The 26863-nt window shown below is 42.4% G+C and overlaps 1 protein-coding gene across 1 annotated transcript in view; it reads left to right on the top strand.

Annotated features, from left to right (window-relative positions):
• The window catches only part of LOC100073893 (dystonin), a 416997-nt gene that overhangs the window by 166334 nt on the left and 223800 nt on the right, over nt 1-26863 (top strand). The gene's annotated exons all lie outside the window — the stretch shown is intronic.

Raw genomic sequence — 26863 nt, 5'->3', positions numbered from 1 at the left:
CATGACCTTGGCATTATCCTCCACTCATCTCTCTCATTCAATTCACATGGAAAATCTGTCACCAAATCCTGCCATTTCTATGTTCACTACATCTTGAAAATCAGCCCTTTTCTCTCCATCCAAACTGCTACCATGCTGATCCAAGCGCTTATCATAGCCCACCTCGACTACTGCATCAGAATCTTTGCTGACCTACCCTGCCACCTGTCACTCCTCAATCTAATCATTCAATCAATGCTATTGGGAGAGTACAATACAACAGAGTTGGTAGACACATTCCCAGATCACAAAGGACTTACAATTTAGCAGGGTGGCATTCATTGTAATACATTTCTGATGGGCCTGTAAGAATTGTGGGGATGAAGGTGGGATGTGTAATTGATAGGCACCCCAATTTAAATTCCATACTTTTTGCAATACACAAAGCATAACAGTGTCATAAGGACACAAACAAAGAAGTTCTATCCAGAAGTCAAGGATGTTGCCAGGTAGAACGCAGGCTCCTGAACCCCCCATATTGATCTGGAACCATTGCATTCTCTTCTGAGGTCCCTGTAAACATGGGCAGCACTTATGAGCCAGGCATCAAGGCAGAGAAAAACTGTATGTTAAACATAAAAATGTCAACATAAAGGCATCCCAGTGACATCTGAACCAGGCAGGGGACGATCAGTTGAAAATTGGTTGAATAGCTGCATTACTTCTGCCCTGCCCAGTTCATCTGAATCTTAGAAGGCTATTCAGATTAGCTTTTTATATGAAAAATAATTCAAAACTAACTTCTGAAAACTCTACAATGGCTAGATGAGAAGGAATCAGACTCCACATTCAGGAACTCCCAGTTTCAGATTCAACAATGTTGCCTTCATTTCGTGGCTGGATTTGAGCAGATTACTTCATGTGTCTTTCTTCACTGTAAAATGGAGTCAATCTAATGACTAACCAATATAAATGATTGTATATCCCTAAGCAAAACAGATATAAATGATGGATATAAATGATGATTACCAATACTAATACAACAGTTTTTATCTAATAAACAACTACATTCATCCCACAAAATAGTGGGTATCTGAGTATAGCTATTGAAAGATTTGAAAGCAATTTTTCAGTCATTGCTGTTATATTGTATCACTGCTTATTTTTCCGAGAATGTAAAATGCAACTCTGAATTCAGTTAGATTCAATAACCGCAGGGTCCAAATGGACTCTAGCCATCTATAATTTAGTTGGTTGCTGTAAGAATAAAGCAGTTAAAGTCTACCAAGTAAACAGAGAAAAAAATTGAAAAGTTAACAGAAGAACAATTCAGATTTTTGTGGTTAAGTTGAAATAGTGCATTGGACTTTAGTGATTTTACTCCAAAAAACAAACAAACAAGAACCCCCCCAAAACCCCAAGAAACAAACACCCCCTCCAACCCCCCCAAATCAGACTTTCTCTTCCAGCTCTGGTTTTGCAGATGACTTAGGTGTAATTGGCTGCCTTTTAGCCGTAAGCCAACATCAGATAGTACATGTACTATAATTAAGGGGGCATTTGAATCTGCACAGCTGGACAATCTATATATTTTTAAATCAATCAATAGTATTTATTGAGCACATACTGGGTGAAGAGTACTGTACTAAGTTCTTGAGTGAGACAAGATCCTACTTTCCAGGCAAGCCTAGTGGGCTCATTAATGTACGACTGTGCTCTGCTGAAGGTATGTCCAGGGTAGCAAATGCCATATCTGCCACCTCCTGGGCAAATGTGGAATGGCACCTCTCTCAAAGGGAGCCTGGAGGTGGATTGCCCTTGCTAGATGCAATCAATTGTAATGTCGGTATTTGTTAAGCGCTTACTTATTTATTAAACGCTTACCGTGTGCAGAGAGCATTGTACTAAGTGCTTAGGAGAGTACAATATAGCAGACACATTCCTTGCCCACCACTAGCTTACAGTCTGTAGGAGGAGACAGACATTAATATAAATAAATAAATTACGCATAAGTACATAAGTGCTGTGGGACTGGAAGTGGGCATGAATAAAGGGAACAAGTCAGGGTGACGCCAGAGGGAGTGGAAGAAAAGGAAAAGAGGGCTTAACCAGGGAAGGCCTCCTGGAGGAGGTGTGCCTTCAACAAATCTTTGAAAGCGGGGAGAAAAATTATTTGTCAGATATGAAGAGGAAGGGCATTCCAGGCCAGAGGCAGGACATGGGCGAGGGGTTGGCAGCAAGATAGACGAGATCAAGGTACAGCGAGTATGGGAGTGAAAGAGAGAAGTGAAGTGTGTGAGTTGGATTGTAGTAGGAGAGTAGTGAGGTGAGGTAGGAGGCAGCAAAGTGATTAAGTGCTCTTTAGCCGATAGTAAGGAGTTGCGTTTGGACAGGGAGGTGGATGAGCAACCACTGGAGATTCTTGAGGAGTGGGGAAACATGGACTAAACGTTTTTGTAGGAAAATGATCAGGGCACTGGAGTGAATTAGGGACTGGAGTGGGGAGAGTCAGGAGGTAGGGAGGTCAGCAAGGAGGCTGATACAGTAATCAAGCAGGGATAAGATAAGTACTTGAGTTAACGTGGTAGCAGTATAAATGGAGAGGAAAGGTCGGATTTTGGTGATGTTGTGGAAGCTGAACTGACAGGATTTAATGATACATTGAATATGTGGGTTGAATGAAAGAAAGGAGTCAGGGATAATGCCAAGGTTATGGGCTTGTGAGACAGGAAGGATGGGGGTGCTCTCTATAGTGATGGGAAAGACAGTCGAAGGACAGGGTTTGGGTAGGGAGATAAGTTCTATTTTTGACATTTTTTTGATATCTTAAGTTTGTGATGACAGCAGGGCATCCAAGAGGGAGAGAGATCGGGGTGGAGATGTAGATTTAGGAATCATTTGCATAGAGGTGGTAGTAGAAACCGTGGGCACGAATGAGTTCTCCAAGAGAGTGGGTATAGAAGGAGAATAGAGAGGTACCCAGAACTGAATCTTGAGCAACTCCTCCACAGTTAAGGAGTGGGAGGCAGAGGAGGAACAAGCTAAAGAGACTGAGAATGAGCAGCCAGAGAGATAGGAGGAGAACTAGAAGAGGACAGTGTCAGTGAAGCTGAGCGTGGTTAATGTTTCCAGAAGGTGGTGGTGGACACTGTTGAAGGCAGATGAGAGGTAGAGGAGGAATAGGATAGCATTGAGGCTGATGGACTTGGCAAGAAGGAGATTGTTTGTGATCTTTGAGTCGGGGGTTTCTGTGAAGTGAAGGGGATGGAAGCCAGACTGGAGAGAGTCAAGGAAAGAATTGGAGGAGAGGAACTTGAGACACCGGGTGTACACAACTCGATCAAGGAATTTGGAGAGGAATGGTAGGAGGGAGATGGGGTAATAACTGGGGAGAATCGTGGGGTCAAGGGAGGGTATTTTTTAGGGTGGGGAGACAGGGACATGTTTGAAAACAGTGAGGAAGAAGCCTTTGAAGCTGGCGGTTAGTAAAGATAGAAAGGAGGAAGCAAATGTTTTAATAATTTGTGAAGGGATGGGGCAGATGCACAGGTGGGGGATGGATTTTGAGAGAAGGCAGGAGATCTCTTGAGATGCTGCTGGGAAAGATGGGAGAGTTGAAGGAGAGGCAAGGTAAGGTAAGGGAGGGACTGGAAAGATTCAGGGGAGACCTCACCACCTTTGTCTCTGCCTTTCAGCTAAAGAGCTGGGCTGGCTGAGACTGACGAGATCTAAGATGGCAGGTGGAGAAGTCAGGAAAATAATAGCAGAGGGCTGGAACTTGGAGGAGGGCCAGGCCCCAGTTGCCACAGGGCTTGCACGGTGCTTTGGTCCCGATGATCATTCGGTGAATTCTCCAGAGGTGGGGAGCAGCTTGTGCACTTCATTACTCTTACCCTTTAGTTAAGACTGAAATTCTGCTTCAGAGAGAGGTCTCTGGGATCAATCAACTTGCCTGAAGGTCTTGGAACCAGATATTCTCTAGGGTGGGAAAATAGACTGCCCCAAGGCAAAGCCTCTGAAGTGGGACTGCTTCAATCCTTACCCAAACTACCCACAGAGATTCTAGGGGCTTCCCAGCTCCTCCCTCCACCCCCCAGGCCATTCTACTCCTGCTACTAGAGGCCTTCTCAGCCTTCAGTCAGTCTACTCAGGTCTGAGCTCCCCAAAGTCAGCCCTCCGCCTCTCCCCTCCCCCCCCCCACCAACCCTCTCCCCTACTTTTCCATTCTTCCCTGCAGTATCCTCAGAGGAGATCTCCTTCCTCCTCGCAAGTGCCACCCCCTCCACCTGCGCCTCGGACCCCATTCCCTCTCACCTTATTAAAAACATCGCCCCTGCCCTCCTCCCTTCCTTAACTTCTATTTTTAACCACTCAGTCTCCAATGGCTCCTTCCCCTCTGCCTTCAAACATGCCCCCGTCTCCCCCATCCTAAAAAAACCCGCTCTCAACCTCACTTCCCCCTCCACTTATCGCCCTATCTCCCTATTACCCTTCCTTTCCAAAATCCTAGAACGAGTCATCTACAATCGCTGCTTAGAATTCCTTAACTCCCATTCTCTCCTGGACCCCCTCCAATCTGGCTTCCATCCCCTCCACTCTACCGAGACTGCTCTCTCTAAGGTCACCCATGACCTCCTTCTTGCCAAATCCAATGGCTCCTACTCCATTCTAATCCTCCTTGACCTCTCTGCTGCCTTTGACACTGTCGACCATCCCCTCCTCCTCCATACCTTATCTCACCTTGGCTTCACGGACTCCGTCCTCTCCTGGTTCTCCTCTTATCTTTCTGGCCGGTCATTCTCGGTCTCCTTCGCAGGTGCCTCCTCCCCCTCCCATCCTTTAACTGTTGGAGTTCCTCAAGGGTCAGTTCTTGGCCCTCTTCTGTTCTCCATTTACACTCACTCCCTTGTGAACTCATTCGCTCTCACGGCTTTGACTACCATCTCTACGCAGATGACACGCAGATCTACATCTCCGCCCCTGTCCTCTCCCCCTCCCTTCAAGCTCGCATCTCCTCCTGCCTCCAGGATGTCTCCACCTGGGTGTCGGCCCGCCACCTAAAACTCAACATGAGCAAGACTGAGCTCCTCATCTTCCCTCCCAAGCCTGGTCCTCTCCCAGACTTCCCTATCACCGTGGATGGCATGACCATCCTTCCTGTCTCTCAGGCCTGCAATCTCGGTGTCATCCTTGACTCGTCTCTCTCGTTCACCCCACACCTCCTATCCGTTACCGAGACCTGCCGGTTTCACCTTTACAATATCGCCAAGATCCGCCCTTTCCTGTCCACCCAAACGGCTGCCTTACTGCCACGGGCTCTCGTTATATCCCGGCTAGACTACTGTGTCAGCCTTCTCTCTGATCTCCCTTCCTCCTCTCTCGCCCCGCTCCAGTCTATTCTTCACTCCGCTGCCCGGCTCATCTTCCTGCAGAAACAATCTGGGCATGTCACTCCCCTTCTTAAACAGCTCCAGTGGTTGCCTATCAACCTCCGCTCCAAACAAAAACTCCTCACTCTAGGCTTCAAGGCTCTCCATCACCTTGCCCCTTCCTACCTCTCCTCCCTTCTCTCTTTCTACCGCCCACCCTGCACGCTCCGCTCCTCTGCCGCCCACCTCCTCACCGTCCCTCGGTCTCACCCATCCCGCCGTCGACCCCCGGGCCACGTCCTCCCACGTTCCTGGAACGCCCTCCCTCCTCACCTCCGCCAAACTCATTCTCTTCCCCTCTTCAAAACCCTACTTAAAACTAACCTCCTCCAAGAGGCCTTCCCAGACTGAGCTCCCCTTCTCCCTCTACTCCCTCTACTCCCTCTACTGCCCCCCCTTCACCTCTCCGCAGCTTAACCCTCTTTTCCCCCCATTTCCCTTTGCTCCTCCCCCTCTCCCTTCCCATCCCCTCAGCACTGTACTCGTCCGCTCAACTGTATATATTTTCATTACCCTATTTATTTTGTAAGGAAGTGTACATCGCCTTGATTCTATTTAGTTGCCATTGTTTTTAGGAGATGTTCTTCCCCTTGACTCTGTTTATTGCCATTGTTCTTGTCTGTCCGTCTCCCCCAATTAGACCGTAAGCCCGTCAAAAGGCAGGGGCTGTCTCTATCTGTTGCCGACTTGTTCATTCCAAGCGCTTAGTACAGTGCTCTGCACATAGCGCTCAATAAATACTATTGAATGAATGAACGAATGAATACTCAACTGCTGTTGCTAATGAAAATTCTCCTTAATTTGAGGGCAAGATGTCTTTCAAGCACCTATGTCCTGTGTTTACTATCTACCATATGCATGTGCATCTGACAACCTGGATGGCGTGGACTGCTGCTCGAAATAGAAAGCATTAGAGTAATCCTTTTTAGAGGCCAGTAAGGTCATTAATTACTCAGGCAAGGTCTGCATCTGTGTATCTGCAGATGAAGCAGTGTTTTGTTTTACCACGCTTGGATCCTGTTTTCTGGAACTGTTAACCCAGAGGAAAATATGGGCGTGACAACCTCCTTTCACTAATCAGATCTCTTGCCTGCTGCATCCTCTGCCACCTAGAGGCAGCAGCTGATGAAATGTATGGAAGACTGGAACATTATTCCTTAAGTCAGAACGTGTGGTTTGGGCTTGGAGCAGGTATAAATAATACATGAATTTTACAAAGTGCCCGGGGAGTTCAAAGAATTTCTTGCATTGATTCTGCTTCATTCCTTGTCATGGGATCCTTATGTTGGGGGATGGAGGCAGGCATCTGGGAAGTCACCACTATCTGCATTTTCAGGGGAGGAGTTTAAGGAATATCCTATTGGTTCCCAAGCCATTAAAATGATGGCATTTGTTAATCACTTACTATGTTAAGGCATTGTTTTAAGCACTGGGGGGAATCCAAGCAAATAAGGTTGGACATTGTCCCTAACTCACATGGGGCTCACAGTCTTAATCCTCATTTTGCAGATGAGATACCTGAGGCACGAAGAAGTGAAGTGACTTACCCAAAGTCACACAGCAGACATGTGGTGGAGCCGGGATTAGAGCCCAGATCTTTCTGACTCCCAGGCCCATGCTCTATCCACTAGGTCATGCTGCTTCTCCATGATATCTCATTGATAGACCTGATTAGTTGGTGGATAGAGACAGAAAATAGAACTGAGGTCTGTTGACTGACTGTGAGGGCTTGGCATGAGAACTTTGATAAATAGTGAGGAGTCAGCTCTTCCTCTAGATTGTATGCTCATTGTGGGCAGGAAATGTCTACCAATTCTGTTATTTTTGTTATTTTGTATTCTCCCAATCACATCGTAAGTGCTCAATAAATTCAATTGATTGAGTCCAGCCCCCAGAGGCTGTTGTTAACTTAGACCAAATCCACAACCTGCTTCTCCCATGCGGGGCTCCAACTGGGAAGGCCTGTGTTCTGGGGGCTCAGATTCTAGCTCATAACAGTAGTGCTGGAAAGCTGAGCCTCTGAGCCCTCTCTCCCCACCAGCCCATCCCATTGTCTAAATAGTGACAGCCCATTCTGGTCCACTTCACTGCAGTAATCAACTTTTGAGCCAGAGGATGAACTGTACATAGCTCAAGGGAGTTGGTGACCAGAGCTAGCATCTGCATATTCAGCTGGGATTCTCCAGTCCCCTCTGGCTGAGTTCAGTCACAGAACCTATGCTCAGGTTCTCAGGCAAAGAGTGGTATGCCCTGATGCCCAACAGTGCTTCTCATTGGCATTTGGGAGGAACTTGGATGTTTATGTTGTTTAAATTACTAAAAATCAGGGGAGAAAGTATGCAACAGAATTTTAAGATTTTTTATTTTTTTGGTTTTATGGTGCATTAACATATCCAGCAGCTTTCTCTCTTCACTCCTCTCAGACTAATGTTCTAGACTCTCCCTCCTCCATTGCCTTGCTCACGATGTTCCACCAACCCAGAGTCTGACAAAACAGAGATCGCCCTACGTTTCAAGGCTCTCAAAAAAATCCCACCTCCTCCAACAAGCCTCCCCTGAACTGTCACCCCGAGTCACATCAACCCATCAGCCACTTCCAGAGCTTACACATTTATTTGCTTCCTCAACAATTATGTATTTTGATTAGCCCACTTGAAAACATTATGTCCATTTCCTGTTAGAATTTAATCTCCTTGAAGACTGATAATAGGCCTCATGGATCTGTCATACTTTCTTAACTGCTTACTGCAGTGTGTTGAACTCAGAAGGCACTGAATGAACAGTTTTATTACTAATATAGCATTATTATTTTAATGGTATATGTTAAGCACTTACTATGTGCTAGGCACTGGACTAAGCACTGAGGCAACTACAAGATTAATCCCCATTTTGCATTTTAGGGAACTGAGGCACAGAGCAGGTAAATGATTTTCCAAGATCACACCACAGACAAGTGGTGGAGCCAGGATTAGAACCAAGGTTCTTTGGACTCCCAGGTCTGTGCCACATTGCTTCTTGACTACATAATACTACATATTATGTGTAATATGGTATTTGTTAGGTACATTCAATTGTATTTATTAAGCATTTACTATATGTTGAGCACTGATCTGAGCTCTGGGGCAGATACAAGGTAATGAGGTTGTCCCACGCAGGGCTCACAGTCTTAATCCCTATTTTACAGGTGAGGGAACTGAGACACAGAGAAGTTGTGACTTGCCCAAAGTCACACAGCTGACAAGTGGCAGAGTCCGCATTAGAACCCACGACCTCTGACTCCCAAGCCCGGGGTCTTTCCGCTAAGCCACGCTGCAGGTGCTTACTGTGTATCAAGCACTGTTCTGAGCACTGGGGTAGATGCAGATTGTCAGGTGCCCACATGGGGCTCACAGTCTAAGTAGGAGTGAGAACAGGTATTGTATTCATATTTTTGCAGTTGAGGAAACTGAGGCACAGAAAAATTAAGAGACTTGTTTAAGGTTATATAGAAGCAAGTGGCATAGCCGGTAGTAGACCCCAGGTCCTCTGATTTCTAGGCCGGTTCTTTCTCCATTAGGGCAAGTTGCTTCTTTGCTACTACCCAGAGAATTCTCCTCTGTTGATTAGAGACCCTGAGGCTATCCCAAAGATGTTATCTGTTTATCTAGCTGGTTCTGAGGTAATTGATCTTCCCTCACCTAAAATTTTCGACAAAATAGTACAATCAGTCAGCAACATTTATTGAACTCCTCTCAGTGAAAGAGATGAGGATGAGGCACAGTGATTAGATAAGCTTGAGAGAAAAGTTCCACCATCTATTGCATTTTAATGCTACTATTCCATACAGAGCTCCTATTTCATGATAACCCTACAAAATTTATCTAGCTTAAACCTCTTTGCTGAGTGTTTTCTCAGATTTTGAGATTCAGGGACTGTGTTTCTGAAATAGTTTGAATTTCTACATGGAGTGTCAGAAGTCTTCCTATTGAGTAGATTTGCCAGAGAAAATCCAGAAAAAGAGAAAGCCAGTTGACAGAGCTCAATAAATCTTTGACATTTACTGAGCACCTTCTTTGAATTAGGCACAGTACTAAGTGCTTGGGAGAGTACCATAGCAAGTTAAACCCATGTTCTCTGACATCAAGCTTATATTTTATTGGGGTGGAGAAGGACAAAAATTAAATAGGTAATGAAAGTCAGAGGAAGAATGTGTGAATAGAAAGCAATATAAATATAATTAAATGATAAATTATTTATATATTAATGTCTATCTCCCCCTCTGGTCTGTAAGATTGTGGGCAAGAAATGCATCTACCAACTCTGTTGTGTTGTGCTTTCCCAAATGCTTAGTATAGTACTCTGCACACAGTAAGCACTTAATAAACACCATTGACTTATTGAATAATGCAACAGGACAAAGTAGTTGAAAATAATTTGGTGGATTTGGATGATAATTTCTGTATGTTGGTAAAGAGTGTATCAATAAAAATAAATGCGTGAAACTGGTGAAAATATCATTTCCCAAAATACATCAGTGCTAAGGGTGAGTGTTGATCTGATGCAATTGGAATGTTGTAAGTTAATCAGGGAAGCTTCCAAAGAAACTCCAACATGAGGGACTCTGGGATCCCTCCAGGCAGGCCTGTGTGGAATTTTGGAATTCTCTTGTTTTAAACCCAGGTGATTTCTGCCACCTCACCAGTTTTGCTGCCCAGGCTGCAGTGGGGAACTGTGCAAGGAAAGATTGATATTAGGGTCTGACTGACATGTCAAGAGAATGAGGTTCAAAACGAAGAAATTGTATGACCCAGAGATTTAGGAATTGGAAAGTCCAGACAAAAAGATCCAGATAGTTTTTCAAACAGCAAATAAGGACAGGTTCTTTAGTATGGGAAACCAGTGTCACTACCTGTATTACTGAGCCCTCCTTGTGGCAGAAAATGAAGTACATTAATCAGCCACAATATCAAAGAAGCTCAGATCCTGAGTGTTTGATGAGAATAAACTAGAATAATTATGGTCTTTGCAGGAGAAGTAGAAAAGGGCAATCTTATTCTTTACCACAAAACCCTGAAAACAATGGATTATTTTTTAGACAAGTCTAATATTGACATGGAGGGCTGAAGAGGAAGATGAGGGTCTGTTCTAAAGAGAAGCAGCATGGCTACTGAAAAAAGCACGGGCCTGGGAGTCAGAGGACCTGGGTTCTAATTCTGGCTCTGCCGATTTCTTGCTTTGTGACTTGGGGCAAATCACTTAACTTTTCTGTGACTCAGGTTCCTTAACTGTAAAATGAGGATTCGTTACCTGATCTCTCTCCTTCCTAGACTGTGAGCCTCATGTGGGATAGGAGCTACATCCAACCTGACTAACTTATTTCTACCCCAGCATTTAGAACAGTGTTTGACACATAGTAATAAGCCCTAAAGAAATAACATTTAAAAATATGGTTTCAATCATATATTCCTATCTGAGTAAAATTAGTTTATGCGCAAGAGGCTGTGTTTGCTGGGTTATTATTTTGGAATTTAAATTGAGGGGCATAGCAGAATTGTGTGTGTGTGTGTGTCTGTGTGTGCACGCATGTGTATAAGTTCATTGGAGATCTCAAAGGAACTGAATTCTATAACCTTTAAGGGTGGGCACAGAGCTTTATTGGGAATATAATAACAACATTGGAATTTTTGCATCAAAGGGAGAGGAATTTGATGCATATTTGATAACATTTGCATTCTTATTACTCTAGTGCACCAAGATTTTTTTTAATGGAATTAAGTGCTTACTATGTGCCTGGCACTGTACTAAGAGCTGGGGTAGATGCAAGGTAATCAGATTGGACATAGTCCATATCCCACATGGAGCTCACAGTCTTAATTCTCATTTTACAGATGAGGTAACTGAAGCATGGAGAAGCTAAGTGACTTGCCCAAGGTCACACAGCAGACAGATGATGATGCCGGGATTTGAACTGATGTCCTTCTGATTTCTAATCCTGTACTCTATCCACTAGGTAGTGCTACTTTTCAGAATGCAAGTAATATTAATAATATGTAATAGGTGGTACAGTCCTAGTGGAAAGAGCACAGGCCTCAGAGCCAGGGAAGCTGAGTTCTAAACCTAGATCTGCTACTTCATCTGCTATATGATCTTGGGCAAATCATTTAACTTCTCTGTGCCTCACTTTCCTCCTCTGTGAAATAAGGATTCAGTATCTGTTCACTCTGTCTCTTAGACTGTGAACTCCACATGGCACAAGTACAGAGTCCGACCTGATCATCAGGTATCTAGCCCAGTTCTTAAAACAGTGCTTGACCCATAATAAACACTTGGAAATGTCAAAATTATTGTTGGTACTACTATTATCATCTCAGGGGAAAAGTAGTTATTGAATTTTAGTTATAGGATACAGCATAGTGAGCTAACTTCTTTTTTAAGATTCCAGTTTCTCTCATGGGGTGTCCATCTCACATGATTTTCACAAAAGGCCAGGTAGATAGAAGCAGCAGAATCTGAGATTCTGAGAATCTGAAATTATCTGTGGACTTTAGCTAGCATTATAATGAAGCCCATTCAAAACTCCACTCCAGTAATATCTTTGAGGTGGTTGCTTGCATTCACTATCTTTTCTGCAATTGCACAATATTTTTACAGTGAGGTAAAGGAGATAGTCCTTTGATTTTTTCATATTTAAACTTCATCTTTTTCTCATCTGTTTGGGCCCTGGATTTTTCTGGAATAATAATAATAATTACGGTATTTGTTAAGCCCTTACTATCTGCCAAGCACTGTTTTAAGCGCTGGGATAGATACATGGTCTTCAGGTTTTGCCACGTGGGGCTCACTGTCTTAATCCCCATTTTACAGATGAGGTAACTGAGGCACAGAGAAGTTAAGTGGCTTGCCTAGGGTCAAACAGCAGACAAGTGACGAAGGTGGGATTAGAACCCACACCCTCAGACTCCCAAGCACGTGTTCTTGCCTCTAAGCCACACTTAGAAATGGTTTCACCATATTTCAAGAACCTTGAGGACAGGGATCATGCATGTTCATTCTTTGCGATTCTCCCAAATACTTTGTAGGGTCTCAAATGTTTTTGTTTGAAATACTTTCCTTAAATCTGTAGTAAAGGCAACAGAACTATGCCTGCCACCAGAGGGCTCCTGGAATTCCACTGGTGTGATCTGAATCTCCTTTCATTTAGACTTGAATAGTGGTGAAAGATTTATTACTAGAAGGAAAGGAAAGCATGATTTCTTTTGGGGAATAAGAAGTTACAGCGTTTTGTGTGCAAAACCAAATGATACCTCTTGCCTATAAGTTATCTTTTATGAGTTTTTTTTACTCCATAGGTCCTACTCTTATTTTTTTGCCAGCTTTTCCCATCTTTACACCTCTAACATTTCAGAATATTGACCCATGATTTGGTGGGGATGAATAATTGCAATTTAGCAATAATGGAGAAAAACATAGTTCTGTGGTTGATCAACTATTTTAAACATGTACTTATTACTTTAACTTCCTTCTTCTAAATGCCTCCTTCTAAACTCTTATCCTGCAAAGACTGGATTCCTCTGGAATTGTTATTTCAAATAGCTAAGCTACTAGGATATTTATTCAAGTGCTATAAATTGGCATTACAGAGCATTACAGATGCTTTGGTTACGGAGAAAATAATTACTGATACCACATTCAGGAACATGAGTAAATGTTTGGTTAGTGGAGATATAGTAGGGCAGCTTCATTTTAAATTGACATTAAGTTCCAGAGCAAAGACAGAAGTGCAAACTGTCAGATGAATGTTTTAGGATATGGGTGTGAAAGAACGAGTGAGGATACTGAAATGCAACCACTTCTGGAGTATTTGCATGATATCCACAGGAACAGTACTGTACTGTGGCAGGTACTGAAGAGATGAATAATTTGAAAAAATCTTGGATGCAGATATGAGGAATATAATGATCCAAGTTGGAATTTAGGCTAGTTATTCTCTCTCCATTTCTCAGCTGGAATGAGGAAAAAATGGTAATCATCACCAGCAGTACTGTGAGTCCGTTGTTGGGCAGGGATTTTCTCTATCTGTTGCCGAATTGTACATTCCAAGCACTTAGTACAGTGCTCTGCACATAGTAAGTGCTCAATAAATATGATTGAATGATTGAATGAATCAGTATTGATTCAGGTCCTGTGCAGTATCCAGAGGTTTTGAGATACTCAAAGCATTTGAGATGAGATACCCTAGTTTTAGCCCTTATGCAATAGGATATCTCCAGAAGCCAAATATTCTCTTCTACCCACCCCATCCCCTACTATTAAACCATTGTATTTGGCAGGGGATGAGATACTGTCTTCAGAGGAAGACTATTACTGGATCGCTATTTATTATTATTGTATTTAAGTGCTTACTTTGTGTCAAGCACTGTTAATTTAACTCTCACAAGTGCTTAGTACTGTACTCTGCACAAAGTGCTCAATGAATATAATGGAATGAATGAAGCCCTTATTTTAAGTCTAACACTTTTCTAAGCCCTGAGGTGGTACAAGTCAATCAGGTTGGAAACATTCCCTGTCGCACTTGGGGCTCATAGTCTAAGTAGGAAGGATAACAGACTGTTTTACAGATGAGAAAACTGAGGCATAGAGAAGTTAAGTGACTTGCCCAAGACCATAAAGCAATCAACTTACTGAGCTGGAATTAGAACCCAAGTCCTCTGACTCCAGGCCCATGCTCTTTCCATTAGGCCACATTGCTCCTGGTTTATCTTGAAACTCTCTTAGTAGTTTTGATATTCAAGTGCCTAGAGAAGCAGTGTGGCTCAGTGGAAAGAGCCTGGGCTTGGGAGTCAGAGGTCATGGGTTCGAATCCCAGATCTGCCACTTGTCAGCTGTGTGACTGTGGGCAAATCACTTCACTTCTCTGTGCCTCAATTACCTCATCTGTAAAATGGGGATTAACTGTGAGCCTCATGTGGGACAACCTGATTACCCTGTATCTACCCCAGTGCTTAGAATAGTGCTCTGCACATAGAAAGCGCTTAACAAATAGCAACATTATTATTATTATTATAAATATCAGTATTGACTATATTTTTTGAACAGCTACTTTGCGTAGAACACAGTACTAGGTGCTGGGTGAACATACTCAAGAAGTAAAATATGTTATGTCGCTTGGGTTGGTAGCAGCCATGGCTATGACTGAACATGCCTGGTGCATCCTGATCAGAGTGTGATGGTGCTTGTATGGTCCTGTGGGGTGCGAGTTCACATGGGTATAAAGAAAGGAGGTGGACAGCCACAGTGCTCGGGATGAGGGAGGTAGACTAGGAGGACAGTGATGGAGACAGAGGATGTGATTCCCCTTTTGTTTCCTCATTGTTCCCTTCTGATCCAGTTTGGCCTTGAAGGGCTGATGGTGGCCAAATGGAAAGAGCACAGTACTAGGAGTTAGGACCTAGTTGTCGCTCTGCCACTTGCCTGATGTGTGACTTGGGCAAGTCACTTGACTTCTCTGTGGCTCAGTTTCCTCATTTGTAAAATCAGGACTGTTCTCCCTCCAATTTAGGCTGTGGAAAAGGGATCATGGCTGGCCTGTATCTACCCCAACACTTATTACAATGCTGGGCACAAAGTGCTTAACAAATACCAAAGTTACTATTATTATTTCTCTTGCTTGTCCTTTTTCCTTCTTTCTTTTCTTCCATTTCTCTACTTCTTCCTCCCTTTATCCCTCAAAGCCTCACCATGCCCAAATTATGTCCCCATCTTCTCTCCACCTCTAAAAATGAAAAGTCAACACTATTGAGTCAAACAAATGGTTAAAATTTTCCATAACCAAACCTCAAACATGAACTCAACACACTGGTAGTAATAATTGTGGTATTTAAGTGGTAACTATGTGCCAGGCACTGTACTAAGCACTTGGGTGGACACAAGCAAATCAGGTTGAACGTTGTCCCTGTCTTATGTGGGGCTCACAGTTGCAGTCCTCATTTTACAGATGAGGTAACTGAGGCACAGAAAAGTGAAGTGTCTTGCCCAAGGTCACACAGCAGAGTAGTGGTGGAGCTGGGAATAGAACCCATGACCTGCCTACTCCCAGGCCCATGTTCCATCCACTGCACCATACTGCTTCTCCTAGAGTCAACTAAAAAACCCCACTGAATCTTCTTCTTCATCCTTAATCTCTCCAAAATCCTAAATCTTAATTTTGATTATAACCCTAGTGCTAGCCTAGCCTTAACCATTATCCTTGCTTTAATGCTGACCCATCCCCTAACAACTCTAGACCAAGCCATCCCCTTCTCCCGCTCCTTCCTCACCCTAATCCCCTCCAAGGTTGCTGCCTGCTATGCCCAGACATAGTCCAGGTCACCACTCTGGGAGCTCATTTGTTTTGGCCCCAGTGGGATTACCCATTTCTCCAGGATATTGATCTTACTTTCAAGGAAAACTAGTGTTTAGATGGATTAATGGAAGGTTTTTTTTTTTTTTTTTTACTTCTGTATGGCTTGGCCCTTCTGAAAAACAAGCTGTGTAATAGAAGCTCCAGGAGTAGGGTCCCACACTGATGAATCAGACTGAGAAGTTCACCCTCTTGGAGTTGAAATGATCACTCATTTGAGGAAAGTGGACAGCAGGGAAGAACGTAATAGAATATTTGGGCTTTATCAAATTGGAGATGTCTAGCCCATTCCTCTCTTGCCATCCTGGGCTGCACTTGAATGATTTCCTCTGTATGGGTCAGCACCACAAAGAGCCAAGATCTTTAGATCACTTAGGCTACCTGAATTGGATGGAGCCAATTATAATTCTGTGAGGATTTTCTTTGCCTTACTTTAGGAAATAAAGTCCAAGATGAATTGGAGAAATAAACTACATTAGGATTAGGCAAACAATCAATAACATAACCCTATTAGAAAGCAGAACTGAACTCAGTAGGAATGGTGAGTGAGCTTAGGGTTTAGTAGGAGAGGTTATAAGTGGCTTTGGTAACATTTTGAGGTTTTATACCACGTATACCCCAGGCATCTTTGTATCTGGACCAGTTAACTATTCAGTATTATAGAAAAAGACATTTGAAAAGTTCCCTTTGATCACAGTACTGAGTGCTGTGACTTGAAGAGAGTCATTTGTCTTCCTTAGGTTGTAGTTAGTTCCTCATTCCATTCCTTTACAGCATACCATTGTCTGCCATTAACAAAAACCATCACTATTGAGCCTAGTGAAGAAAGGGCAGGTTTGAAGAGTGAATTATTGGACACCTGCTATGTTGAAAAATGGGCTTTCTTTTCTAATAAGAAATCTCAGGGAAAGGACATTTTTCTTTGTGAATTCATTAGCACGATTTTTGGCACTCTCAAATCTTCAGTTTCAGCTGACTTCTCTGTGGGACTAAGTGACCAATTTGGGTGGTTCATTGTGACAAGCTGTCCTACAACAGGCAAGATGTTCACAATTTTCATATGTATTTTTTTTTTAATGGAACTTAAGCACATAGTACAGGCCAAGAACTGTACTAACTGCCTAGATCATTTTCCTAAAAAATGTTCAGGACGCATCACTCTGCTCCTCAGAAAACTCCAGTGGTTGCCCATCCACCTCCACATCAAAAAAAACCTACTCACCATTGGCTTTAAAGCACTCCACCACCTTGCCCCCTCTTATCTCACTTTGCTACTCTCCTTATACAACCCAGCCTTCACACTTAACTTCACTATGCCTCGATCTCATCTATCTTGCCTCCAACCTCTCGCTCACATCCTGCCTTTGGCCTGGAAAACCTTCCCTCCTCAAATCCGACAGACAGTTACTCTCCCTGCCTTCAAAGCCTTATTGAAGGCACATCTCCTCCAAGAGGCCTTTCCAGACTAAGCCGACCTTTCCTTTTCTCCCATTCCCTTCTACGGTGCCCTGATTTGCTCTCTGTGTTTGTCTCCGCTCACAGTCCCATAGTACACATGTACATATCTGTAATTTATTTATATTTGTCTCCCCCTCTCTAGGATGTAAGGTCGTTATGGGCAGAGAATTTGTTGTTGTATTGTCCCAAGTACTTATTATAGTGCTCTGCACACAGTAAGAGCTCAATAAATACAAATGAATGAATGAATGAACTAAGCGCTGGGGTACAAGATCATCAAGTTGAACACACTCCCACAGTCTAAGTAGGAGGGAGCAGAATTTAATCCCCATTTTGCAGATTAGGTAACTGAGGCACAGAGAAGTTAAGTGAGGTGCCCAAGGTCACAAAGCAGACAAGCAGCAGAGCCGAGATTAAAACATAAGTCTTCTGACTCTCAGGCCCACACTTTTTCCCTGTTGCTTCCCATTCTGTCCTGCCCCTCCAGTAAAGCACAGTGGAGGTGGATCCTGGTATAGCAGGACAGGGTCCCATAGCTTTAACAGTGGAGGTGACTGTTCATGGAAATCTCTGGTACAGCAGGAGGAGAGGTTTATGGCCACAGCAGGCACTCCCATGAGTTGTTCCAGGATGGTCCAGTTCTGATGTGGTGGCCACAAATTCCTGCATTTTTCCACATGAAAACTGCTGGTAGTGGCTCTGTGCCATCCCTTGCTACACTGGCCTCTTGTGGACTATGGGGCAGGTTCTCTTGCCATGTCTGTTTGTACTTTCAACTGGGAGGTAGCAGCGGTATTGACTGAAACTTGTTCCTCTCCCGTTTTTCATCTTCCCTTCCTTTTTCCCTCCCCACACTCATCCTCTCCCCTCTGCCTTTCTTTCTCTCACAGTGTGTTTTCCATGCCTCACTTCTCTTCTCTCCCTTTCTCTCCCCCTCTATAAAAGATAACCACCCCCTCTTCTTGAATCAGCAGTGTGGCTCAGTGGAAAAGAGCATGGGCTTAGGAGTCAGAAGTCATGGGTTCTAATACCGGCTCTACCACCTGTCAACTGTGTGACTTTGGGCACATCATTTCACTTCTCGGTGCCTCAGTTACCTCATCTGTAAAATGGGGATTAAGACCGTGAGCCTCACGTGGGACAACCTGATTACCCTGTATCTACCCCAGTGCTTAGAACAGTGCTCGGCACATAGTAAGCACTTAACAAATACCAGCATTATTATTATTATTATTACTGTTGTCTTTCCTCTCCTCTGCCTTTTCACCCAACCCCCACCTTAGCCTCTACCTCTTTTAGGCCCCACCTGGCCCCACTAAGATGACCAGAAATCTGATCACCCTAGATTTTGACACTCTGCAGGAGATAGTATGTACTTATGTACATATCTATAAGTTACATATTACAAATGATTTATTTACATTAATGTCTGTCTCCCCTTTTAGATTGTAAGCTTGTTGTGGGCAGGGAATGTGTCTGTCAATTTTGTAGTATTTACACTTCCATGTGCTTAATACAGTGCTCTGCACATAGTAAGTGCTCAATAAATACCATTGTTGATGATGATGGCAAATACATTGTAGAGGCATAGTGAGTAATCCATCAAGTCATTCTGCCTAACCCTTGTAAGAATGGGGCAAGTCACTGGGCTTCCTTATCCTTAGATACAGAGTGAGACAACAATAGCAACATGGCAGATGTAGACTCTGGTCTACCTGCCAACTGTGGCCTTACCCCTACAATGCTCTGCAGATCTGCTCATGGCAGGGAGAATAAGTAAAGAATAGAGATAGTAGTGGCTTCCCCACTGTGACCCTATAGTGCTTTCTGAAAGTGATGGAAGAGATGGGGGAAACGCACATTGTTTAGTCTGTTCCAAGAGGAGGTGTCACCTTTATCACTGAGCCTTGGCTTGCCATTGGATGTGGGGATTATACTGCAGCCCACCTTTGGCCTTAGCCTCTTTTTTTTTTTTGTCCATGTATCAGTCTGAGTCTGTGTTGGCTGTGGGAGAGGTGTAGGAAAAGACTTTGTGGGCTGTGTTGGGGCTGGGCTTATAGCCGTTCAAAGCTTGGTGAGTGAGGATTCTCTCCGGGCACAATAATTGTAAGGCTTCGTATAGATTTTGCAGATAAGCACTTCATGGTAGGGTAAAGTTCCTCAGAAATATACCCTTTTGAGGTGGATGTCTGAAACCAGAATAGCTGCATAGCTCCCTGCCCATCTTTCCCTGGTGCTGACTCATTCTGTGACTCACCCAATTTTGTTCCTGAAGTGGAAATTTGCTTCAAAGGTGAATCATACCTACATTTTCCATTTGTTCAGGAAGGTGGAGCTTCTCACATTGGAAAAACAGTGTGTTTATCTTGGTTGGAGAGGAAGCTCCTAAGAAGGCAAGTTGGGGCATTTGAGGGAAGTCTCTTCAGTCATCTTGCTCTGTGTTTTCTGAGTATTTAAATATTCCCAACATTTTGTTATCCCAAGACCTGATGGTCTAAAAAGATATTTAGGCTCCTCTGCATACGTGCATCTGTGCGCGCGCGCACACACACACACACATTGTTGGAGCAGCTTTAGTTTCACAATTTTTATAAAAATATGAAAGTGAAAAAATCTTTAATTTAAGCATGTAGTTTAATGCTAATTCATTTCAAATATTTAAAAAAGTATTTTGTTTTTGATTCCCGTAGGACCCAGGCATGGCAATATTTATGGGATCAATGGCTTCTTATTCAACTGAATCTTCTTAGGTACAAAGAAACCCTGCTTCTGATCTGGGGAATGGATTTTTCAATTTAGATAATGAGAAAGGGATGATAAGAAAGGGAAGAAGGAAAATTGAGTAAGAGAACATTTGAACTTACCAAGAGAGATTCTGATTTGCTCAAACCAGTTTCCATAATCAATTAATTATTAAGTGCTTACTGTGTACTAAGCTCTTGGGAGAGTACAGTATAACAGAGTTTGTAGAGATGCTGTCTGCCCACAAGGAGCTTACAGTCTAGAAGGGGAGACATTAAAATATATTACAGTTATGTACCTCAGTGCTGTGGGGCTGATGGTGGGATGAATAATGGGTAGGATCTGGATGTGTGAAATTCTGTTAATTATAAAGGCATGCGTAACCTAGGGGCCATATATTGTTAGGTTTCTGTCACTTCATAAGCTTGATGTTTAGTTGGAGCTTTAGCCACAGTTTGTGTTTTTAAAATAATAATAAGAGATTTAGGCACTTTGTGTGATGTACTGAACCAAAGTTCTGGGATAGATACAAGATAATCAGGTCAGACGTAGTCCCTTTTCCACACAGGCCTCAGAGTCTGAATGAGGAAGAGTAGGTATTTTATCCCCATTGAACAGGAAACTGAGTCACTGAGAAGTTGTGACTTTCTGACCTGATTATCTTATGCCTCTCCCGGTGCTTAGTACAGAGCTTCGCCCATAGTAAACACTCAACAAATGCCACAGTTATTAGGAAGGTGTTTGACATTCTGAGGAGGAATTGGTTTAGATCAAAGAGACTATGGGAAGGGATAATCTTTTCAGTAAAAAAAAAGTATGGCTCAATAAACTAGCAAGAAATTCTTCAGAAGCAACTCCAGACTTTTTACTGTTGGGGAACTATCTGTCCATTATAATCATATGGTAACCTCCATGTGGATTGCTGAAGACCAGACTCATTTTTTAAAAATGATATTTGTTAAGCACTTACTATGTGCCAAGTATTGTACTAAGCACTTGGGTGTAAAATAATTAGGTTGGACACAGTCCATGTCCCACGTGGGGTTCACGGTCTTAATCTTCATTTTACAAATGAGGTAACTGCAGCAAAGAGAAGTTAAGTGACTTGCTCAAGGACACAGCAGACAAATGAGCCGGAATTAGAACCCACTTCCTTCTGACTTCCAGGCCCACACTCCAGCCAAGAGGCCATGCTGCTTCTCAATTTTGAACATTTCTGAAATGATCCCTTCAAGCATCGTTATGTAACACAAACTTGATATTGTAGTACAGAAGTCTGATATGAGTATATAGCCATGATACCCACATGAGGATCCACTGGATTGAAAGGAATTAAGCAGTTATTTTCTGAAATTCCAAGCAGGCTGCAAGTAACTGCTAACATATTTAAGGTTAGTTTCCTTCACCTTTGAGTCCCTGCAAATGCAAATCCCAGTTATGATTCTGTGGGGCACCAAGATTGCTGCAGAAAAAAGCCATTTAAATTCCACTTGAAACTCCAAAAAGTTTCCCAATGTAGGAAAAAAGACAGTGTTTCCAATCACTGACTAAGTGAAGCTATTAAAATCCTTGTAGAGGTTTACTGTTCTTTGACATTAGAAACTAAATAGGCAATAATATCTATACTTCTATAACTTTTTACCCAGATTTTACCCAAAGTATTTTGTCCATATGAAGTCTCAAAACATTTCTGTGAAGAAGGCAGTATTATGTTTTTAAATTATGACAAAATAATTTTAGGAGATATATAAGCAGGATTATTTTGATGGTGAACCAATTAAACATTGGAATATTAGTTCTCTCTGTGTCTGAAGACCTTGGAAATATCTCTTCTGTCTGGAGAGGGTTAGGTGTCATCTGGCCAGAGGGTGGGACCTTTGGATGTAGAATTTCTAGCCTCAGATTTCTGAGGATTTGGCATGGAAGGAAACGGAGACTAAAAAAGGTCAAGAGACTGGCTTCAAAACTTAATTTTTCTTTTGGGGAGGGACTCCTAGTTAGCAGCCCAGTAATGTTTATTCAGTGAGTTATTTCTGGTGAACAAGAACAGCATAACATAGCTGATCATATGGAAGCCCAGTACATACTGGGAGAGGGAGAAGAGGAGGGCAGTGGGTTGGGCTACACCTCTAGAGGTCTTTTATCTGCTTTTATACTTGAGTCTAGTTTTCAGCCAATCTGTCTCCCAGTACAGATACAATACTGGACACCTCTCTGTTTAGTACCAGCAAATTCCATAGCTCACAAATGGTACCCAGAAACAGGGAACTCAGTGATTTTGAAGTAAGAAGAGGTGGACAGTGACCAGAGATTAAAAACTATAGGTTTTTGGTGACCTTTTGTAAAATATTCTGTTGTGCTGTGTGGCTAGCATAACACACATAGTGTCATATTTATCTAGGTGAGCCACATTGCCCATTTTGGCTGTTGGAAAGCTATCTTCATTGCATAACATGAAGAGATTTATCAATGATCTCATTGATTTGATTTCATTTATTTAATACATTGTAGATTTCCCAACTGGATCATCCACGCCCCAAAGTAGAGTCTTAGAGCAGGTTTGGAAAAAAAAAAAGCAATACAGTATCATATAACTTCTCTTTCCTTTTGTTGATATAACTGGAGTTTTCTCTTTTCGGTTGCTTTATCCCTTAGTAAAAAGAGATGAAGATGATGGAAATTAACTTCTATTTTGAACAGTTATTCATTCTGAGATGTAGCAAGCTATGCATTTAGCAACATGGATTATTGTATAATTGGAAAAATATCCACTAATCATTTTACTGCACAAAATCCTTTAATAGTTGCATAATATTTTTATTGCTATTTAGAAGCAGTATTTCTAAAAAAATTTTCAGAGTCCTTGATTAATTGGGTTATGGTAAATAAGCATCTCTGGATTTGGCTTGTTTCTCCACTCTTATTTTCAACTGTTGTTAATCTACTCTCTCCTTGAAACCCAGAGAGTACATTCAGTGATATGCACTGGATGGAATTTTCATCATTTTGTTTCAAATTTGAACAGTAGTGCATTGTGCCATGATCTGTAGAATTCCATTTTTTGTGGAATGTGTCCAAAGAGATTATGACAATGGATACACTTATTAAATGGAGGAGAACATTTTAGCCCAAGTATTTAATATACCTATGGAAAAGATTTTCTGCAAGGTCCTAACAAATCAAAGCCAGTGTGGCTTAGTGGAAAGAGCTCGGAACTGGGAATAAGGAGACTCAGGTCCTAGTCCTGACTCCACCTGTTGAGTGGCCTTGGCTAAGTACTTAACTTTTCTATGCTCCAATTTTCTCATCTGGAAAATGGGATTAAAATACCTGTTCACCTTCCCTTGTATACTGTGAACCCTATGTGTGACAAGGTTTGCATCGGATCTGATTATTTTGCATCGGTCCCAGTGCTTTAGTTCAGTGATTGACACATGGTGAGCAAGTAGTAAGTGTTATTATTATTGTAATTGTTATATCAATGTCTATTTTTAGCTTCCATCTGGGAAGAGGGAAACTCTACAGCTGTGGAAGAAATTTGCCCTTTTGTGCCAAACCCAGGGCAGAATTAGCCAGTCCAGCTGATTTAGCTGAATCACAAACTATGTCTTTAGTAGATAAATCTGAGGGTCAGACTCCCCCCATCTGATGAGAAGCTGTTTTATCAAGTTGCAAGCTCCATGAGTGGCACATGAAGTAAAATGAGGAGGGATTAGGGTGCAACAGTGTGCTTCCTTTCCTTCATCTGTATGCCTGATTTCTCTGGGCTGGGTTCAGGTGGGAGAAGGAAAGGGGGACATATCCAGGACCCTGGCATTTCATGGGAATATATTTTGCTCTTGGGCAGGTCTTATTTCTATAATGTAAGGCTCCCTGCACTTGCCTTTTCTATTGGAAGTAGAAAGCCCACAAGGATACATTTCCATTGTTTCAGCCTGCCAGATGTGAAGTGTATGTGCCTTTTAGGCAAGCACTGCTGTTCAGTTCCCATTAACAGAAATTTCTCCCAAGATTGGGGTAAGTTTGCTAGGACGAATGGTGTTGTGCATATTCTAGTGAAATTGTGCTTGGGGGTTTAAAGGAGAGAAACTGATGAGCTTATTTGATTATGTGGCTCCACTGGTCCTGATGGATGGCCTGATTGGTGAGGAAGCTCAAGGAATCTTGTCCATCAAGATTGGTGGTTTGGGAAAGCAGAAGTTTATGCCTGGGACAGAAACATTCCCTTATAATAGCAGGTGTAACATTACAAGGAGAAACAAATCTTTTAGTCTAATTCTTTAGTAGTAATAACCAGAGGGTTAGTAATTTGCTTACTGCAGCAGTGGCGGGTGGCTGACTTTGCTAATGTTTGTTTAAAAAGGGGAGTTACCCACTTCATAGCCTGTCAGCAGGAGTGCCTGTCATCAGGGATTCCTTTACTGCAAAAAAAAAAATAACAGGGCAGTGACATTTGTGAGCTGACTGTAGAAAGTTTAAGAAGGTTTCAGCCGGTTTTCCTGAAGAATGATGGGACAGCTTGCTAAACATGAGCAAGAATGGAATGCAAAGCTGGTGGAACGGATGTGCTGTATGGGTTAGTAGTGTGACGGCTAATGTACTTATTGGGTTTTTGTGCATCTGATTTGGGATGAAAAGTTATCACCTCATATTAGCAGAGCAAGGGCTGGGCAGGGTTGGAGGGGACTTCAGAAAACCAGGAGGACCTGCTCTCCTACACTTAAAAGCTTGCTCTTGCACTGCTTCTGTATGTTTGATGTCTTTGAATTTTTAGAATTATTTTCATGGGATTTTAAATGCTCTTGGAATTTGTAGGACTCCTTTGTGCATTGAAGCCAAAGCAGTTTGTAACATCTTACACACGTGTTGTTTAGGGTCATGCGAAAACTTGCTTCTTAGATTATATCTTTAGGTGACTCTCCTCTGTCAACCATTTAGCTATGTACTTTATCATTCAGTATTATTCCTCAGATTAAGTTTATTGGGGAAGATTATTGCATGTACTTGGCAGAGAACTTCTTGTTTGTCAGTTGATTTACAGTTTGTAAAACCTGTAAAGTCTGTTAAAGCTAGGATACTTTTTTGCTCAATTGTTGCCATGGTAGCATTGCCCAAAATATAAACTTTTGTGGTAGACGTAACAGGCTGAGGCAACATAAAGGATCATTATAAACTGCACATTGGAAAATGAAGTAGTCTACTGCAAACTCCTCACTTTAGAAATAACGGATAATAAAATGTAGAACTAAATTTCTCCAAGTCCATTTTACAGCTTAATAACCTGAAAGACATTGAGACCCTGCAAAAAACACTTCTGAGGAAATGACTTTGTACTGAGAGACTTGGGTATCAAGAACCTAGTAGAAATAGACAATTTTTGTTTTATTTTTTAACCAAAACCAGGGTTGTTCCTTAAGTGGCACATTACTGAATTCAGAAATAATAATTTATAGCTGCCCTCTATTTTTTAAATCCTAACATCATCAGTATCTCAATTCCTTTATGTCTCTATTTTCAATTGAGGCCTTGTATTAGTATAAATTCCATGTAAGATAGCCCTTTTTAAAATTGCTTTTATTTAACAGTTTTCCACTAGGTGGGACATGTGGTAAATGCTTAATGGAAGTTTTCCTTAATGCAGGGTTCTTGTTCTGCAAGAACATATCCCCCACATTATAAGAGAACTGACTGTTTTAGGAAGTTTTAAATGTTTTAGGAAGAAGGGAACAGGCTTACCAATAAGAGGAGAAAAATAATTGATCAATCATTCAATGGTATTTAAAGTTTACTGTGTGCAGTGCACTGTACTGAGCTCTTGGGAGAGTACAAAGCAGTAGAATTGGTAGATAGGCTCTACCAGAAGCAGCATGGCCTAGTGGATAGAGCACAAGCTTGGGAGGCAGAAGGTCATGGGTTCTAATCCTGACTCTGTCACTTGTCTGCTGTGTGACCTTGGGCAAGTCACTTCACTTCTCTGGGCCTCAGTTACCTCATCTGTAAAGTGGGATTGAGACTGTGAGCCTCATGTGGGACAGGGACTGTTTCCAACCTGATTTGCTTGTATCCACCGCGGCACTTAATACCGTGCCTGGCACATAGTAAGTGATTAACAAATACCATAATTATTATATGATCCCTGCCCTTAATAAATTTGCAGTCTATTTGGAGGAGATGGCAAGCAAGAGGAAGCAGCAGAATGTAAGGATATGTACTTAAGTGCTGTGGGGGTGGGGTGGAATGAGTATCAAACTGCTTAAGGGATACAGACCTAAATACATAGGTGACACAGATGAGAGGGCACATAGGGTGGGGAAATGGAAGTTTAGTCAGGGGAGGCTTCCTGGAAGAGATATCATTTTAGTAGGACTTTGAGGAGGGGGAAAGTCAAATATGAAGCAGGAAGGTGTTCCATGCCAGAGGGAGAAGCGTTAGCAAAGGCTTAGTGGTGAGAGAGAAAAGATCGAGGCATAATATGTAGGTGCAATAAGTAGGAAAGATGGGCAGATGAATAAGAACTTAAATAGTAGATTACATAAATTTATATATGCAAAGATATTCGAGTGGCTATGAAGGCAAAATTCCTCAGGTGGTACATTAGTGCTTAGGTAGTAGTTGGAATGCTCTGACCTGGGGGTAAGATAAAATATCCAGGGAAAGCTTCCTGGAGAAGGTGGGATATTAGGAGAGCTTTAAAGATGGGGAGAACTGAGGTCTGGTGGATTGAAGGGAAATACAGTTCCAGTCAGGAGGAAAGATGTGAACAAGGGACCAGAGGCAGGAGAGTTGAAAATGGGAATAGAGGGAAGGTGAACTTGGAAGGAATAAAGAATACAAGGTGGGGATTAGTAGGAGAAGAATCGATAAGGTCAATTGTTAG

The sequence above is a fragment of the Ornithorhynchus anatinus genome, chromosome 1, assembly GCF_004115215.2.
Source record: "Ornithorhynchus anatinus isolate Pmale09 chromosome 1, mOrnAna1.pri.v4, whole genome shotgun sequence".
NCBI lineage: Eukaryota > Metazoa > Chordata > Mammalia > Monotremata > Ornithorhynchidae > Ornithorhynchus > Ornithorhynchus anatinus.
This window is presented reverse-complemented; position numbering and strand designations above follow the sequence as displayed.